This window comes from Sceloporus undulatus, chromosome 4 (assembly GCF_019175285.1).
Source record: "Sceloporus undulatus isolate JIND9_A2432 ecotype Alabama chromosome 4, SceUnd_v1.1, whole genome shotgun sequence".
Taxonomy (NCBI): Eukaryota; Metazoa; Chordata; class Lepidosauria; order Squamata; family Phrynosomatidae; genus Sceloporus; species Sceloporus undulatus.
The window spans coordinates 33151203-33161362 of NC_056525.1; the positions used below are offsets into that span (position 1 = coordinate 33151203).

Here is a 10160-nt window from a genome sequence, read left to right on the forward strand (position 1 = left end):
ATTGTCCCTGTTGCATAACAAGAATTAACAATAAGCAGCCTAGTGAAATTTTAGGGCATAGTATACTGTAGCAGAACTTTAATGCAAGCTTTTCAAAATAAAACCCACTCACTCAGCATTTTTTATGGCTTACTCTCATTATACATTACGTCCCGTTCCCCCCAACACCACCACCAAATTCTTGGTATTGGTGTAGGTCAAGGTCTTGGCTGCTCAATGTTGGGGTCTTTCCAAAGTATTTTGAAATCTTAATCACTTAAAAAGGACAGCAATATATCCATTTGTAGTTAATGTTTGTGAACAGTAAAACCTGTGAGTATTAGATGCAAGTTTGAAGTAGTTCCTTCCACTCTCTTATGGAGCTGGACTTATTCTTTTATCCCATACAGAAATATGAGCCTGTATGGTTTCAGAATAGCTTGTTGTTGTTGCTGTGTTTCTCCAAGTCATTTTTAAATAATAATAAATAAAACTTTTATTTATATACTGTACCGCCTTTCCTCCAAATCAAAGCAGTTCACATATTATAGCTATAACATATTACAATACAATGGAGTACAATTCATCAAAATTTCATACAAGTTAAAAACCTTAAAAACAATATATTAAGCAGTCACACTATTGACTTATGGCGACCCTAGGGCAACCCTATCATAGAATTTTCTTGGCAAGTTTCTTCACAGGGCATTTGCCATTGCCATCCTCTGAGGCTGAGAGAGTGTGACTTGCCAAGGTCACCCAAGAGTTTTTTTATGCTCGAGAGGTCAGAATAGCTAGGCTGTGGGGATACAGCTGTAGTCTAGAAAACTTGCTTTGCCTTTGTTTTGCTGGCTGTGACATCACAAATCACATTCTGCTGTAATAGTCACCAAATGATGCTGGAATCTTGCATATGGAAGTGGGTTAAATGTTTTGAATACAATTTCCAAGTCTGAGAGAGGGTGAGTGACCACAGGAATAATAGTATAAACCTACTTTCTGTAGTAGTCAGATGCAGGAAAAGAATTTGGGGGGGGGGGTAGAATGAGAAGTTAAAACTGGCAATGAAATATGCTGAGTAATTATGTAAGCTGTTGAAACACATTTTTTAAGAAATGGTAAGATCTGCTTTCTTCATTGTACTACAATTCTTTTATAAATGGCCATTTTGTGCTCATTGTGCACTGTTGGACAGATACGAGGAGCTAATAAATTCAGACTAAGGGCCCGAACAGACAATCCAAAATAAAGCTACTTTGGGCCACTTTGGAAGTGTGCTATTTAAATGATGCAGTCCTAAGGACTGGAGCGCAGCTTTGGTGCAGCTTCTCACCTCTTAAGATGTGTGTCGTGTGTCATTTAAACAGCATACCTCCAAAATGCCCTGATGCAGATTTATTTTGGCCTGTCTATTCAGGCTCTGGTAACAGAATGGAAAAGTAACGATAGCCTTTAACCAATTGCTCAAACCTAACATTGCCATAGTTACATTTGCTGGATTTCTCAACAGTTCTGCAAAGTAAATTTTAAGTAGGGAAGAATACTGGGAATGTTGGAGAAAGAAAGGTTTTCTGTTGCCCTTTCTGTCTTTTCCCAGGTTACAAGTTTAATGCATATTTTGATTTTCTAACTATGCAGTAATCATTTTAAGCTTCTTATGTTACTGTCAGAATCCACCTATTTTTCATTACCTTACACTTTGCATAGAGGTTTTACTGACTTCTGAGTTCAACCCTCTATTGACCATCACCACCTTCCAGTTTAGTAGGATTTTTTTTAAAATAGATAATTTGGCAGATGATCAGCATTATGGTATCAGTTTTGAAGTAACACTAAAATATTAACAATGAATAATAATCATCCATAAGAATGAGTATGCCATTCAAAAATTAATTTGGTCATTATCAAATGTCACTGGACATCTATCCTTTCTTAAGACCGCATCACATTTTATAACTGCTAGGCTATATTACTGGTGTTACACTAGTGTTTCCTGCAAGTATATACATGTGCACAGATACACATGTCCTGAAACATTGATGTTGGAATCTGAAATTGGTGAAGCTTCCTATTGGCACTAGTAAGGAGACTGTACATTATGTGTTTATTGTACAAAACATGACTTTTTCTCAGAGCAACTGTGATATGTATTGCTGAGGGTTGTAATGCATATTTGTTTCCTAGCTGTGCTTTGGGGACAGAGTGTAAAATCTGAGTACATCCAATACCCAGTCTAGACCAGACAGATATGATTCAGCTAATGCTGGTTTCCTGTTGTTCCATGTGGTTCATTGGGCACTATGCACTGCACAGTTTGCCTGACCTGATTTTTTAGAGTTAGCACAGAGATCTTCCCTGGGGAAAGACACCTACTTCCATGAGTCACTTCCCACACACTGCTTCTTGCAGTATAATAAATAAATAAATAAATAAATAAATAAATAAAATATTTATTTATATCCTGCCTCTTCCATTTTGAGGAACGTGGCGGGTAACAGCAAAACTATGGCATGTTACCTCAGCATGGGAAGCCATTGCCTGGAGATGGGCAGATGTTTACAGGCAATCCTGCACCCTTCACCCATTAGGCATTGCTAATGGCAACTCTCAGTTTTGTTGTTGTCATGTGCCTTCAAGTTGTTTTTGGCTCATAGCACCTTAAGGTGAACCTATGATGGAGTTTTCTTGGCAAGATTTGTTCAGAGGAGGTTTGCCATTGCCTTCCCCTGAGGCTAAGAGCATGTAGCTTGCCCAAGGTCACCCAGTGAGTTTCATGGCCAAGAGGGGAATCAAACTCTGGTCTCCAGAGTCATTGTCCAAAACTCAAAACATGTTGCCATGGTACACCTCAGTTTTGTCAGATTGCTTGCCCCCAAATTTGTTGTTGTGTGCCTTCAAGTTGTTTCTGACTTACAGCAACCTAAGGTAAAACTATCATGGGACTTTCTTGGCAAGATTTGTTCAGGGGAGTTTTGCCATTGCCTTCATCTGAGGCTGAGAGCACATGACTTGCCCCAACGTCACTCAGTGGATTTCATGGTCAAGTTATATATCATCAAATTTCTTCACTTCATTGAAATATCTTTGCAAAAGTTGTTGTTGAAGGTTGCTCTTAACACTTTCAAGGCACAGTGCCATTGGCCTCCTTCACAAGAATCAATCAATAAATTCCTCGGATTTTATTATTGGCTCCTATTCCAAGATGTTCGTGTGAGAGATTGTGTGCAACCTGTGGGATAGATGTACTGTTTCCTCTCCTACAGTGCTTTTTCCCATATGAAAATATTACAGCTGATGAACCATCCAGAGGAAGATGTTGAATGAGGCAGATTCTACAATACATGGTGTAAAATTCTGGCTGTGTTATGATTCAATCTATAACATATTTTATGGGTCATATGGGTACATGAGGGAAAGAAAAAGGGGTTGCTGGTGGCTCAAAAACTAGGCTAGCCAGTGGTTTAAAAACTGAGAACATATTTATTGGTCAAATATTGCAACTGAAAAAAATGACCAGCATGCCATGAGGCAGGGGATTAATGAAGAAAAACCTGGCTCTGTTTGGCACATAGATGTGGTTTCTCTTTTGTTTGTGTGCTTTTTTCACCCACAGATCCAGAAGTGTCAATGACAGCATTTTTGTTTATAAGGAACATTTAATATTTGTAAGTTACACACTACAGAAACGAAGGACATTTGTTTTTCCTTTCTTCATCATGTTACATACAGTAAGCTCAGGTCAGAATTCTAGGCTTTAGAACATTATTTATTGTAATAATACTAAACATACTGTAAATGCTTGTGACCAAACAGTCTCCAAATACACTTCCAAATGTGTGATCAGTTTTTTTAAAAGAAGACATTGCCTTTTAAAATGCATGTTTTGTTTAGAAACTTAATAAGCTTCAGTGTATCATAGGAGATATATCTTGCTTGTTGACCTAGGTCTAGAGCTGATTAAATCTTGGATTGAATCTAAGCATGCAGCCATTTTTTCTGAGATGATTAGATAGACCACCCCTCATTGGCTATTCAAGTAGAGTGCACAGTAGTTGCATGTTCTGTGTGATTTATTTCTGTTGTTGCAGATAATTAGTAACTTTACCTTATTTCACTATTTTGCTTCTGCAGCTGTGATCACTATGAAACATGTAGAAACAGCAGAATAAGTTTTTAAAATAGTGGAGTCAATTAGATCACCGTGTACCATTTGTGTAAGTAGCTTTCATTATGGGGTACTATTGGCTCTTGACTTATTTCTGATTTATTAAAAACTATAAATAGAATGGTCTTAATAAAGCATGATTGTTTAATGTACTGATGTTGTCATGTTTAATATGTTCTACTAGATATTATTTATATAACTTACTTGGGGTGCATTTGTCTGCCCCCCAAATGTATTGATAGTCAGTTCTTCTATGCAAGTTAAAATAACCATAACTAAATAACCATTGATAAGAAGCACAGCTTGAGAGTATTGGGATTGCTATATACAGATTATGGTTCTGTATATATGTCAAGCCTCTGAATAAATCCTGCTAAGAAAACCATAAGTCAGAGTCAACTTGAAAGGACATAAGTGATGGTGTTGGAATCACAGGCCTACATTTTATTTAGATGTTGTCTCTGCTGGACATCATTTGACTGGAGGGATCTCAGTTCAGGTTGAGGCCACACATCTCTTGACCATGTGGAGACCAAGACAAAGGACAGTGGAATTTAAACTCCATTAATGGCAAAGGAGTAATCTTTAACTGATTATGGGCTCTTAATTGGTTAAATAACATAACTGGGAAATGAACAGGAGTTTGTGGACTGAAATAAATAGACTGTTTTTGCAGTGCAGGAATGTAAACTTTGAAGTCTTGTAAGGATCTGTATTGGGATCAGTGCTTTTTAAGCTGCATGTAAATGATCTGGAGCTGAGGGTGAACAGTGGGGTGGTCAAATTTATAAATTACACCCAAATGAGGAGGGTGACAAACACAACAACATTCAAATAGCTCTGGAGACCGCTCTACACTGGGCATATGGGCAATGAAATCTCAAATATGGTGAGATATAAAGAAGTATAAAGTGATGTACATGGTGGCAGCCTCACTTCCACCCTCTGTGCCTTCTTCATATAGACACTGAACTGGAGCAACTGACCAGGAAAGATCTGGAGGACATTATTTAAAGCAGTGGTTCCCAAAGTGTGCCCTTTAAGAGATTTTGGACTTCAGCTGCCAGAAGCCTCATCCATGTTGGCTAATAGTCTGGGATTCTGGGAGCTGAAATCCAAAATCCCTTAAAGAGCACAGTTTGGGGACCACTTATTTAAAGCATCAAACATAAACACATTAGGCTAACAATGGATACTTGTCATAATGGCTATATTCTGCCTCTAGGATCAAGAAGCAACATGCTATTGAATACTAATTGCAGGAAGCCACAAAGAAACATCTTTGTTTGCCTTCATGCCCTGCTTGTGGACTTCACCAATTGAACACAGTTTTCTTATGTTCCTATTGATAAAGAAGTGCTTCTTATTTTGATCCACTTGCACCTCCTCAACAGCTAGAGGAAATTTTGCTTGTTTCCATTCTGTTATGTTCCATTACAATTAGTCTTGACTACTGTTGTATCAGGACAAATGTATTTCTATGATACACTAGTCAGCAAAATAACATATTCATGTAGCAAGTAGGGTGCATCAGTTCTACTAATCAGGTGGGGTATGTCCTCTCTTTCCTGAACAGAGGAGATCACAAGGAAATGGCTTGAAAACAAGCATGGAAAAGAAGAATGGAAAGCAAGTGTCTTTTCGCTAACGTTTCCATACACATTTTGAATGACAAATTTTGTAGCTCAGTTCAGATGACTTGGTCTTGAAATATAAGAAACCATGTTAATGACAGACTGCTAGCATTGCCTGTATTGACTCTCAAAGATCTCAGGCCACGGGTTGTTGTTTGTTTGTTTGTTTGTTTTCATCCTACAGTATGCCTGATGTCCATTAATTAGAGATAATGGGAACTTATCCTGGGATCTTCTACATGCAAGTCATGTTCTCTAGCACTGGTTTGTCTTGTCTCCCAAGTTGCTTATTTCTTCTCCTTCTCCTTGCCCTGCTTAGTTTGGATTGTTGTTTTGTTCATAGTGCACTTTTTGTCAAGTTACTGTTGGGAATTGTATATGAACTCCTTAGGAAGCAGCTGTTAATGAAGGTATGTCACTGAATGAACTATGCGTGTGTTGTGTAGTAACCTGGTTCACTGATGAATTTTGCCATCACTTTGCACTGTTGCATCCTCAGCCACACAAGGGGCAAATAGTATATTCCTGAACAAGATGACTGGAGGATCCAGCAGGGACCTACCTGACTGTTTCTGACTGATTCTGCAAGCTTGGTTCGTCACTTGGGAAGCTACTCTTACCTTGTCTTGTCTCAGTTCCATTTCAAATGCAACTTAAAAGCTAGTGCTCCCTTTTTTGAATTCATAGCAATACATTTCTGTTGTGTTTTCTCCATGCTTCTAGGGCTGGAACAGAGGAAGAATGATCTTATGATACTTTAAAAAAGAGAGAAGGAGATGGGAATTGAAACACCAAGGAACCATTGAGTTTTCTCAGGTATGGATTGGCTCTGGCATTGATAGTTTTTTTTTATTTTACTCTTTGCTCCCATACATAATATTTCATGGCTTATACTGTATATACGACACATAAACAGCATACCATATGCCAACAACTGCAAATAATATATGTTTTATTGTTTTTGTAATAGCTATATTTCAGAATATAATAATAAGAGAATTAATAATTGGAGAATTTTCCATACCCCCCCCTCAAATACCTTTGGAAACAATATCTTCCTTAACAGGTTGAAAAGTTGAGCTATTGACTCCCCTGTTACCAATGTGATCATTGCTCCCACCTCTCAGAGAGAAACATTTAGATTTACTAGAGGAGTGTCCATTAGACTGGAAATGGGTCCCACTTTTCAAAAGACAATCGTTTAATTAATGGGCTGTCAGAGGGCAGCCTTGAAGGTGTCATCTGTTTGAAGGGCTGTCTAGTTTATCCACTGTTTAAGGATAAAAACCACAATAATGTAGAGCAGAATACCTGAAGTTGCCTATCAAAAGTTAGCACTTTAACTGAAAATGCTCGCCTGGCTATAACTGTCACCTCGTCACAGTCATCCCCATTGTAGTGTTATGCTATGCTTCTGTTTAAATAGCAGTTCCATTCTTTTATGGGAGCATAACTTGCCTCTTACCTTTCTTCCATGATAAATAGCCATATTAGTTTTCACGAAGGCAGTTTGAAAAGACATTCTCAGTTGGTGGCACTAGAACAACCTTCCCAACGAAGCATGACTGCCTCCCAAAGATTTTGCTTTTCTTTCAGGTGTGTGTGTAGAAGTAATTATTATAATCAGAACAAAATATAAAATGAGTAAAATGTTCAGCTACTGTTTTTCTTCAATTGCACACCCCGGCCCCAATGCATCCAAAAGCTGTTCTTTCCTGCCCGTCTGTTTTGGGCCCTGGAAACCCTGTTTATGTTTCCTACCTTATGTTCCCTAAAAATGAATAGTGGAATAAAATAAATGCATATGCAAGTTTATTGTTTGCTCGTAATCGGAGCATTTCCTTTGCTCAGAATGCATTTCTAATACAGTACATAGCTTATGATGCTCAATATGCTGGTTTCTCCCTCCTCATCCTGATTAAAGATTGTAATGTCAAGAATTCTAGTGGTGAAACTGGGAATTACTTTCTTAACAGATTAATAGGGTGATTATTAATCTGCTTAAGTAAGGCAAATCTATTTAAGATAGAGCAGTGGTTCCCAACCTTTTCTGTGCCCCACACCCTTACAAAATGTTTGGTTAATGTTTGCACCCCTTACAAATGTACTACCACATTTGAAGATGAAGAAGTTTAATTTCTAATTTTTGAACCACATAGAATACTGAGAGTGAATAAATTGAACTTTTAAAAAAATAAGCTTTTCATTAAGTGTGTAAAATGCAAATCTTAAATGAGCAATTAGATTCTAATTTATTCAGCAAAAGAAATTAGTGATGACTCCTGACTTGTTAATCAAGGACACAAGCCACTCTTTGTCTCTCCCCCTGAAATTTCATCTCGCACCCAATGTTGGAGACCCCTGAGTTAGAGAGACAATAAGTAAAGTCATTTTTTAACTTAATTTTATTTACAGATAAATTTAGTTCAACATCTTACTTTTACAAAATACTTCCGAGGCCTCTGATGCAGAATGCATACACTCTTTTGCATTTAGACACTATAAATCCAAGCATTTTTATCTCTATATTTCAGAATTTGAAAGTTTGGTAAATGCATTTTACTACCCACCAACATTGAAACTCAAAATGCACATGGCCAAACAATATCAGAGTGTGGTCAAGATGACAAAATTATAAATGAGGAAGAACACATAAGCTAAGAGAGGCCGTAATAGTTTACTTTTGCCTCAGCCTACAGGGAGGGGCAAGATTCTGCTCCCTCCTCTCTTCCACTCCTTGCTGAGTCGAATGCAAACTACTTTGGCACTTCGAATTCAGTTTGAGGGCAAAGGAGAAAGTGGGAGGAGGAGAAAGAAACTGGGATACACTTGTCCATCCATATTCGCTAGGGTTGGGGGCACAAGACCTCAGTGAATAACGGTTCCCTGCCCCAGGCTACAATCTAAAACAGACCAAAGGAAGGGAATGGGAGAGGGGAGGGATCAGGTCCAGTTTCTCTCCTCTGAGCCTGGCCAAGCAGATGACCGAGGGAGGGCACTCATCTCAATGATAATTGTTGATTGCTAGAGTGAAGCTGCTTCCCCATCATTTTCATCTCTTATCTTGCTGCAGAACTGGATTGAAAGTACCTTAATTTCTTCTAGAAAGGAGCTGTGTCTTGACTGAGAAAGGGACAGGCTGTAGCAGCTCAGGGGCCTTAAGCTTGACCTCCATCATTGAAGCTCTCCCATCTTCATGCTTTACATCAGTAATCAGTACCACTTAATTAATAATAATATATATAAATTTAAATATTTTTATATTTTTTGTTACCGCCTCTGGCAACCACTCCGGCGGTAACCGTAAAATAAAATATGACATACAAAACATTATCCCCCCCCTTAAACAGTATTAAACAGTATAACAATTAAAACACATTCACTTAAAAACAACAATTAAAAATAAAAACCCTGATACCCTCTTGATCCAACATCATAGAGGGCACGGGAGATAGGGATCAGAACCTGGGCCGGGATGGTTAATCTGAAAGGCCTGGAAAGATCCGTCTTGACCGCTTTTTTAAGCTGTCTAATGATGTTATCGACGACTCATCGGCAGGTCGTTCCAGGTTTGGGGCGACGAGAGAACGCCCTGGGGAGGTGCGCAAGCCAGATTTTAAAGGCTGTAGAGTCTCCCAGAGGACCGGAGGCGGGGAGGATTGTACGGAGGAGGGGTTCCCTAAGATAGCTGGGACCCAGCCATTTAGGCTTTAAAGGTGATAACCAACAACCTTGTACTAGCCCGGAAGCTGATAGGCAGCCAGTGGAAGGGGGACCTCAGAAAACCGGAGTAATGTGGTCCCCTCAGATGTTTCCGTTGAGACAAGCCTGGCTGCCATATTTTGAAACCAGCTGTATTCCGAGTCAAGATAGCACAGGTGGTAGCCCATGTAGAGTTGCATACAGAAGTCAAGGCGTGAGGTTACCAGCGTGTGCAACCGTTCGAGACCTACTTCCAGAAAGGGTGCAGCTGGCGTAGAAGCCGAATCTGATAACAGGCAAACTCCTGACCGTCGCATTCCGTATTTATCTCAGGAGCGACGATTCAAGGAGCACCCCCAAACCTGGAACACAGTCGCTGGAGGAGATTGTGACCCCATCCAGGACGGAGGTTGCAACCCAATTCTGGGTTTTCGGGGGCCGCTACCATGGACACCTCGTCTTTTCTGGATTCAGTTTCATCTGTTTTTTCCTCATCCAGCCCTTACCATCTAGCCGCTCTGAAGACATTTCATTGAAGAAGAAAGATTGCCATCGGATCAAGGCCGACGAACGAGATACAGAGAAATAGATTTGGTGCCATCAGCGTACTGATAACACCAGCACCATGACTCCGTATTATCTCAGCCCAGCTGCTTCATATAATGTTAAATAACGTCGGG

At 39.3% G+C, this 10160-nt stretch overlaps 1 protein-coding gene across 5 annotated transcripts in view; it reads left to right on the forward strand.

Annotated features, from left to right (window-relative positions):
- The window catches only part of ZHX3 (zinc fingers and homeoboxes 3), a 68971-nt gene that overhangs the window by 23296 nt on the left and 35515 nt on the right, over positions 1–10160 (forward strand). For 4 of the 5 annotated variants that reach the window (XM_042464867.1, XM_042464863.1, XM_042464864.1 and 1 more), the window contains exon 2: positions 6502–6594. The gene's annotated coding sequence lies outside the window, so the exon portion shown is untranslated. Of the gene's footprint in view, positions 1–4110; positions 4194–6501; positions 6595–10160 lie in introns of those variants that run through there. The other variant, XM_042464865.1, reaches the window with a different exon arrangement.